Source organism: Uranotaenia lowii, chromosome 3, assembly GCF_029784155.1.
Source record: "Uranotaenia lowii strain MFRU-FL chromosome 3, ASM2978415v1, whole genome shotgun sequence".
NCBI classification, from domain to species: Eukaryota; Metazoa; Arthropoda; class Insecta; order Diptera; family Culicidae; genus Uranotaenia; species Uranotaenia lowii.
The window spans coordinates 361,604,537-361,614,649 of NC_073693.1; positions in this window are offsets into that span (position 1 = coordinate 361,604,537).

Here is a 10,113-nt window from a genome sequence, read left to right on the forward strand (position 1 = left end):
TGGAACGATGCGGTGAGATCCTAGTTCTCGTGATGAATGCGCAAGATTTTATCACGCACGAGCTGTTCTTTCGACTTCAATTCCGTATGACGTATTGATCACGTATGACTTTAAAACTTGCAGGATGTAAACAATGCACTTTGAACTAAATCCATCCAAACTTTCATAAAATTCTACCTAACGGTTAAAAAGTTTGTGCAATTTCATCGTGGACACCCTTTACTTTACCTATCTGAAGAATATTGACAATATTACTATAGCTATTCGCGATTTCGAAGCTAATTTTTGACAGCTCGTGTGTGTGCAAGAAAATGTAAACAAACGGGTGGAAATACTAGCTTCTTATAAATCATTATTTTCTTTGATTTGGTTAGGATTTTCAGAAAATGACGGATACAGATTTGGAGTAGAAGGTTCAGAGATTATTGTGAGCTATAGGAGAAAATCTGTATGTACCGTGAAGCATCGCAAATCGACATCAAAAACTGAGCGGTGTATTAGGATTAAATTTGGTGATAGCATATCATTTCCATTTACTAAACGATCTGGCGTGCCGCAAGGGAGCAATTTGGGACCTTTACTGTTTGTTCTGTTTTTCAACGACTTGATCCTTAGCTTGGAAATTGGAACCAAAATAGGATATGCTGATGATCTGAAACTATTCGTTCCAGTTGAATCCACTGCCGATTGTGCACACCTTCAATCTTTACTAGATCACTTTGGTGAATGGTGGTGAATGGTGTAGAGTGGTCGGCAACCTTTTGAGACAGAAGAGCCAAAAATAGCAAATTAAGGAAATGTCCAAGTTTCAAAGAGCCGCAACTCATTTTATCCTTACTACAAATAATGGTTATTGCTAAGATACATGCATCCTGATGTTAACTCAGTTTTATTACCATTTTTCACAACGCCACAGCTTTTCGTTGTTTATTGGCAAACGGAAGAGATTTTCATTCTTCTGAATCAACACATTTTCATAACGGGTGCAGCTTAGTAACGTTGAAATTTTGGCGATTTACCATTGTGACCTGATAAAATTTATCATTTTAAACTTTGGTGCAATTCTTTTCTTACACCTATTCCTAGATAAAAAAAATAGACTTTCGATGTGTTCTGTTGAAATATTAAATAGAAGCATTGCAAATTTTATATCATAAAAATGCATACTACAAGATGTAAATTAATATAAAAAAAACTATACGAGGGTTTGTCTCTATTAGTTTTCTTCAAATTCTACAAATAAGCCTTCAATTTTTTTAAAAAAAAAAATTGAAGGCTTATTTGTAGAAAGTTTTAAACATCCGTTAAAATCCATTGAGGTTCATTTGTTTGTTATGCGCGTAAAACTATCATTTTAAATAGATAAATATTTTTCGAGCCTTAGAATAAATAAACCAACAAATTTTAATTCATTAATGGTTATTTTACGGATTGAAAAAAAAAATAGTCAAAAAATTAGTCTATAAAAAAATGGTTATAAAATTTCTTTTAAATTTTTATCATTACAAGCATTCCGATTCAGCTCTCTAGTACTCGTTTTGATTTCTGATAAAATTAAAAAAAAAGGTTTCAAAAATTATATTTTTTGATAACGAAAATTTGAGTTTAAATTTTTATTCTGTTCAAAATCGTAGCCCTTCCAAGTTGTGTCTTCTCCATACTTATGAAATCTTACAAATAATGTCTAAACCTCTGAGTTTCAAATATATCATGGATTCAGATTGATCCTTCTGTCAAAGTTTCTATGAATTCACAAGTTCATATTTTAAATTTTTATACAATTAGTGATTTGAAATTTAATCTATTTGATTTTTTCAAACAGATATTTTAATTTGTTGAATGAATTCTCAGTTTTCACTTGCGAATTTGTAATGTTAAACATTATAGTAGTTTGTTGGCGGTTCCCTGGCCGAAAATCTTAACCAATTTTAATTATATAAGATTCGTTGTGTGAATAATTTATTCTTATTTTTCAATATTTCAAAACAAAACAATTTCTAATATTTCAAAAACTCGAAAAAATATTTTTAAAATACTTTTCTTGACAGATTTTCTGTATTTCAGAGCATCTAAGATTTTTGGAATCGTCAAGAATAGATTCAACCGATGATGTAGAAATATGCTGGGATCCGATGAAAGTTTTGATAGCTATCTCGGATCTCCCTTAACAATAATAAATCTTATATGATAATAGACATCGAATTTTGGCTTTGCTTCGCTGTATTTCATTTTTTAACGAACAGATATTTAAACTCAAATTTTAGTTTTTTTAAGTTATTTTGATCATCACTTCATAGAACAAACCAAAACCAAAACTCTGATAAAGAATTAGAAATCAACTTTTAGAACAGGCATGACGTTTTAAAAATAATTGCAGAATTAGGAATTAGGTTTAGAATTTAAAAAAAAAGATGTAAAAGTTATTAGAAAATATATATTAGACTAGGGTTGCCATCCGTCCCGCAAAAGCGGGACATGTCCCGCTTTTTTGTTGAATGTCCCGCTGTCCTGCTTTTTCCTCAAAATGTCCCGCTTTTTTTCTTGGAAAACTTTTACAAATTTTACTGACTAAAACTGGAAATAAATAAAACTTTTGTTTCAATTTGTATTCTGTGATGAACAGAAAATCTTTCAAATACGTCTTTTTCTCAAAATTAGTAGTAGTAGTTTTTCATAGTTTATATAAGACAATACTGAATAAATCTAAATTTCTTAGCATTACACTGAGATTCTGATTCAGTTGAGTGTTCTTGAGGCACGTTAAATCAATCAATGAATAAACATGGTACGAGTTGGTTCCAAATAATTATAGATTATAGAATAATAGAGATTAACTTTTTGGTCGGAATTTTAGTTAAATTGCCTTATATTATGCACAACATTCTTCGACTCAATTGTCCAAAGTATATAAAGATAAAAGTTTTCTTGAGTTTTCAAATTTTTAAACAAATTACCAAATAAACTAATTTTTATACAAATTTCACACGCGGTATAAAATCCGCCATTTACATGTACGACTTGGAATATTTTCTCTCAAATAACGTGATAATTTTTGAGAACCGTAGAAAATAACGGTGCATATGGCAAAAAAAAAACATGCAAATAGAAGTCGTGTACGAAAAACTGAGCAATATCAATCTGCGTTAAAGAAAAACCTTAGTGTACTTCCTATGAACAACTTTGGCTGATGGTAAACGTATAAGTTTGGCTACACAATTAAGTTTTTAAAAGATTTTTCTAAATGTCCCGCTTTTTTCGGCTGTGTCCCGCATTTTTTTGTGAAATGTCCCGCTTTTTTCTGAAAGTATCTGGCAAGCCTATATTAGACTGCTGCAAGCTTTGTATGGAAACTTCAAATTCTTAAATTTTTACACCTCCCATAACTTTTTTTGGTTGTTTTTGCTGCCAGAAATAGCAATAGATTTTTTTTAAGCGATCCATCCAGTCCTGAATAAGCGCAACGAGTTTTAATTTTGTATGGAAATTTGTATGGGAAAACAAATTTTTTCATTCAAAAATCGCCAGAGATTTTCTGAAAGCTCCAAAAAATATAACTTTGGATGAAAAATGTTCCTTGATTCTTGCAGTACATTTCATGTGAACAAAACACAAACCTGAATTGTACCCCAGAAAAGATTTTCAATGTTATATAAAATTTTTGTTTTCAAAATTCATTTTTTAATTTTATCGTTTTTGACTGCTCGTTTGAAAGCTGTGTAATAGTAGGATGGAAATAAAAAATCTCAAAAATCTGCTTTGCGTTGCCAGAAAATTTATTGATTAATATAACCTTTGCCATAACATTTCATAAAATTATTAACAGCTCTAGCAAGCAAAGTGTGCCATTTTTGAATACTTTCCAATGGATTCAGATTTTTTATTTTGAAATGGTTATGACTTTTTTCATGAAAGTCTTAGCTGCTTGTCATGTAAGCAAAAAATGAAGCCTAAGAATAGTCAAAATTAAAAATGAAAGACCGACTTCATTTCAAGCTTAATTGAATTTTCTGGATGATTTAATGTGCAAAAATTTCTTTTTCCATACAAATTTCCATACAAAATTGAAACGCGTTGCGCTAACTCAGGAATCAACCAAATCATCTCAAATTTTACATTGATGCTTGGTGACCTAAAAGGCATCGAAAAAACATATGGGAGCAAAAAGTCATTTTTTGCAGCGGTCTAATATATATTGATGTTTATGGAGGAAAATGCTTCTTTACCAAGTAAAGTTTCTCCTTCGAATAAATTCTTAAAAATATGCATATTATACATGAAATTCTAAAATTAGACCAGCCCTCAGACAAAATTTTTTATTAACAAACTTGAAACTTTTGTTCACTTGAACTCATGTTCAAAATTAGAACGAAGAAATTGATTTTTTTCATGGATTTAAAAAGGAACATTGAAAGATGGAATTCAATATTTGAAAAATTAAGAAAGAAATTTTAATGCACAAAACAATTATTATCAGTATTCAAAGCATTATTAAAGTCATCATCTGATGTTCATATTTGATCAGAACGGTGGTAAAGCAAATTTATTTTTAAAATATTCAATTCAAGAAAAACAAACTCAATTGCATAATCTTAACAGTGAGGACTTTATTTGACAATTAAAAAATGCTCGGTTTTTATCCGATTAAATCAGAAAATTAAATTTAACGGATAACTTCCCGTGCCCCGAAGAAAAGTTTCTCCACGCTTCCAAATGCTATATCAGACTTTTATGAAGAACGTTCACTGATTACTAAATTTCATCTGGGTTGCAATCTGACAAGATGCTTTTAATTGGTTCTATTTATAGTAGTTCTTTTTGAATCCTGGGAAATATTATCTGAACTGGAGGAACTTATGTTGCGTCCGTTTACTCTAGAAAATTTCGAGGATTTTCAAAATTTTCACACATTGAGCTTAAGAGCCGCAATTATACATCCAAAGAGCCGCATGCGGCTCGCGAGCCGCAGGTTGCCGACCTATGGTGTAGACTTAATAAGCTATCAGTCAGCGTCTCCAAGTGCTCCCTTATAACATTCCATAGAAAGAAAACGCCAATTTTATATGATTATAACATCGATAACCAGCGCCTTGACAGAGTATTTGAAGTTGACGACCTTGGAGTTATCCTCGATGCTCAGCTTACGTTCGATAGTCAACGAACTTCAGTTATAAGAAAGGCGAATCGTCAGCTTGGCTTCATCTCCAAAGTAGCACGAGAGTTCAGAGACCCATTGTGCTTGAAGTCACTCTACTGCGCACTTGTCCGGTCAGTTACAGAACATGCTGCAATTGTTTGGGCTCCCTATCAGTTATGTTGGATTTTGCGAATCGAGCGTGTACAAAAGCGTTTTGTTAGATTCGCTCTACGACATCTACCCTGGCGTAATCCCGAAAACCTTCCCGCATATTCCGACCGGTGCCAGCTTCTGGGATTAGAAACATTGGAACGCCGCCGAAAAACTCAACAGGCACCATTCATCGCAAAAATACTGAATGGAGAAATTCAGTCGCCAAACCTGCTAGGAATGATCAACTTTAATGCTCCTTCGAGGACTTTACGTCATCACTCTTTGCTATCAAATCGAACCCACCGAACATCTTATGGACATAATGAACCAGTGAGTGCAATGATGCGTACGTTCCAGATTGCTGAGCATCTACATCAATTGGGGGAGCCATCTAGCCGATTCATCAACCGAGTACGCCAGTCTTCATTGTTTCGTGTTATCTAATTGTTTTGTATAGATCCTTAGTATATATAATTCATTAAAACAAAATGTTCGATGAATAAAACTTAATAATAATAATAATAATAATAATAATAAAAAAGGTCAATTTTTTACTACTCCAAAAACTATTCTGAGTATTTCACATATTTTTGAATGAAAACTCGAGCCAAATGCACATTTTCAATTGCAGTTTGTTAAAAGAGTAGTCAATTAACGTACGTTCCTTTAAAATTTGGGAAAGACTCAACAATTGGTAAAGTAGAATTTTTTATTCGAAAAAACATAAATTTTTGCTATTTTCTATTAGGTTTCCTTCTGCAGCTGCATACAATCAGGCGTAATAATTTTAAAGCTGGAAAGCGGAATTTTATATTTGATGGTGGTTGACATGAAAAAAATTATATTCTTGGATTACTACACAATTCAAGTTTACTTAAATGCTTTTCAATTGCCATCGTTCAAGGGTTATAAAATGTTTTGTATTTTTATCGGAACTCATGATTTCATTTTTTTTTTTGGAAAATTTTATTGAAAATTATATTTATACAACCACTAGCCGTAGAAAATATTAAATTAAAACTTAACATTTTATACTGTCTTAGGCTGAAACTATTTAAATTTTTATATAACGTATTTATTAAATGTAATAACTAAACCAAATCCAATAGTTATAGTTTCAAGAATTAACGAGAAAATCGTTCTTTTATATAGACCAACGAGAATCGCATAAAGTTTAATATGAAGATATGATAAAAAAATATAGATTATTGGCAAAAATTAAAAGTTAAGAAAATGGACGAAAAGATTGATTCACATAGGGGCCGTTCAGATACCACATGGACAGAAAAATGAGATTTTTGACCCCCTCCTCCCCCTCCGTGGACATTTGGCAAACCCCTGCCTCCCTCCCCGTATGTCCACGTGGACAGATTTGAAATTGTTTTTTTTTAATCTAATTTGAATTAATTATAATTATTATTAATTTCAAAATTATCATATTTATAGCTTGCTTTCAAGTGGCTACTAGTTGCTTAAACTTAAACTGGAAAGCTTTGCAATTTTAAGATTTTGATTAAAACATCTTAATATTTATTCACCTTTAGAAAATGTTTTGAAAGTAAGTATGTCCACGTGGACACTACCCAAACCCCTACCCCCCTCTCCGTGGACATTTTCATACCCCCTCCTCCCCCCTAAGTTGTCCAGGTGGTATCGAAACGGCCCCATGTTAGTTTCTCTGACCGACTGACTTTTTTAAAATGGAACTATCAGATAGAATTGACTCTCCTACCAGGCTAATTTATTTAAATTTACTTTAAAACAAACTCCAATTTTTCTAAGGAGTGTTTTTTTTTCAAAATCATTTGGATTTATGAAAACTTAACTCGAAGCAATGTAAAGTTGTCTATAATTTATCGTTCACCCAGAATGTTGCTCACGCTACATCGTACTACCCCAGATGGCAGCAGCGCAGCTTTGAAAAAGCGGATTGTAGTGTGTTTTCCGTTGGAGAGATTGGTTTACTGGCAGCCCGGCAGGGCGAGCTGTCAGTTTGTGCGTTTCGTAACAAAGTTACTCTGTTCTGCATAAAAATCCATACAGGTTCAAGAAAAGTGTCTCCACTTAGTTTTATGTTTGGGCGCTTTCCACAGAGCGTGAGCAAAAAGCTTTTACACATTCGGAACCTTTCAGCCAGTTAGTCAATTCTGTATATTTTGACATGGGGATGCCCATGCATTCTGATAATTTCTCTGCAAAAGTGAAGTAAGAAGGATTTTCTTCGGAAAAAAGAATATTTTCAACTATTAATTCTTTATTTACATCGTTATAGGCAATAATATAAACAATTGAAAATTGAAGAATCGCTTCTGTTTAGCCGTCAGTGTCGGTTCCTTGGAGGCAATCGTCCGGTAAACCTGTCTTCCACTACAGAGTTACATTTGTACCGCATGCATTAGAGACTGGTCCGAAGATGAACATCCGTAATCTGGTTCTTCAGGATCGTTTGCTAATTCGACTCGAACCACACCTTTCAGGGCTTTTTCGGGACAATTGAAAATTCATGATCAGGACGTGTACCTGCCATATTTTGAGTTCGCTAGCGATCGGAACAACTCGGCGGACTTTTTACTTCCTATACAGGATAAAACGAACAATTATTAGGTATTAGGCAGAAAATTGAAATCTCGAATCTTACATCCGGATGTCATATTATCTATTGATTTTAACGTCTTGTCTTTCTACTATGTTGTTTACGGCATATTGCTAGAACACTGTAGAACATTCATAGAGAAACCGAATCGAACCAAATATCCGGAATGGTTCAACGCCGAAACAATTCGTCTTCATAAAGACAAGAAAAAGAAATATAATAAGTATCGTAGAAGTAAAACTCAGCCGGATAAAACTGCTTACCGATTTGCGGCCAATGCTTTCAACACTTTGCATAGAGCTCAACGTATAACGTATTTAAACGAACTTCAAAGAGATATTCAAACAGAACCGAAACGTTTTTGGAAGTACGTCAACTCCAAACGTAAGACGAATTTAATCCCGAAAAATATTTCTTTCAACAATAAAAAGGCAAATACTTTGGATGAGGCTTCAGAATTATTCGCCGAATATTTTCGCTGTATTTACAGCACTAACGATTTAAATACAGAACTACGATTCCAAGCCGCAACCGAATTTATTCCTGAATTGAGAGTATCGATCACCGACATTCAACGAAAAATTTTACTGCTCGATGAGTCCAAAGGAAGTGGACCTGATGGAATTCCAAATTCATTTCTCAAAAAGTGTGTAACCGGCATCGAAGAGCCTTTGCAATTGCTATTCTCTGCTTCAATTCGTGAAGGTCGGTTTCGAAAACTATGGAAGATCTCACATATTTTGCCGATTCATAAGAATGGTTCTAAACTGCCTGCTGAAAACTACCGTGGGGTAGCAATTCTCTCTGCGATTCCCAAACTGTTCGAAAGCATAATTTACGATCAAATGTACCCATGGTTAGAAAGAAAGATGTCAGATTTTCAGCACGGCTTTTTGAAAAAGCGTTCAACAGTGACGAACTTGGCGGAATTCGTTTCTCGCACTACTAAATGGATGATGCAGGGATCACAAGTTGACGTGATCGACATTAATGCTCTCCTGTCAGTTCTATGTAAAAATGGAATTACCGGTACTTGCCTGCAGTGGATTGGTTCATACCTAACAGAAAGAGTACAATTCGTGAAGCTTGGGAATGCGAGATCCAGCGTATTCTCGGTTAACAGTGGTGTACCACAACGGAGTCACTTGGGACCCCTTCTTTTCATCACTGTTATGAACGAGTTCCCTGGAGTGTTGCGTGACGTGTATGTTTTGATATACGCAGATGATCTGAAAATGTTCCTTCCAGTTTGAAACACCAAGGATTGCTCGACTCTACAAAACGCGGTATATAGGTTCTCTGAGTGCTGCAGCGCATTTGGATTGAAAATTAATGCCTCAAAATGTAGCACGATAACCTTTTCTCGGAAGATGCGGAACTCAATTTTTCAAAACATATTGAACAAGTCGTTGCCAAAGCAAACTCCATGTACGGTATGGTAAGCAGAATTTGTCACGAGCTGGACAACCCTTACACCATTGTTTCGATTTATGTTGGTCTTATCCGAACTGCTATCGAATACGCCAGTATAGTGTGGCAGCCATACTACAATGTACATAAAAACAGAATAGAACGAGTCCAAAAACGATTTCTGAGATATGCCCTAAGGAACCTTGGTTGGCAGGACGAAATGCCGGAATACCGAGCCTTATGTATGTTGGTCAGGGAATCCAAAAATCGTTATCCTCCGATAGAATTTGCCGATCAAAACACCCGTGAGAGAGATTTTCATCCTCAGGAACACTATACCTAGCACTTATCAATTTCAATTTTGCTCCCGATAAGTTGTGCTTTCCGATTCAAATTTATCGTCTCTTGTAACGTTAAGGATAAGCAACAACAATTTGCTGGCACCCAAGGAGGACACCAACAATTGCTTGATGCACAAGGTGCCGGGCCGACCCGACTGGTAAACGCACCAACAAAAAATACCAAAAATACCAACAATTGCTTGATGACGCACAAGGTGCCGGGCCGGACCGACCGATGTGTAGATGCACGAACAAAAAATACCAAAAATACCAACAATTGCTTGATGACATACAAGGTGCCGGGCCGGACCGACCCGATCGGTAGACGCACCCACAAAAAATACCAACAATTGCTTATGACACACAAGGTGCCGGGCCGACCCGAGCACGGGTCGGGTCGCACCATCAAAAATTGACGCACCAGCAAAAACACCAACAATTGCACGGGGCGCACATCAAGAAATCTGATGCCCCCTAGAGCA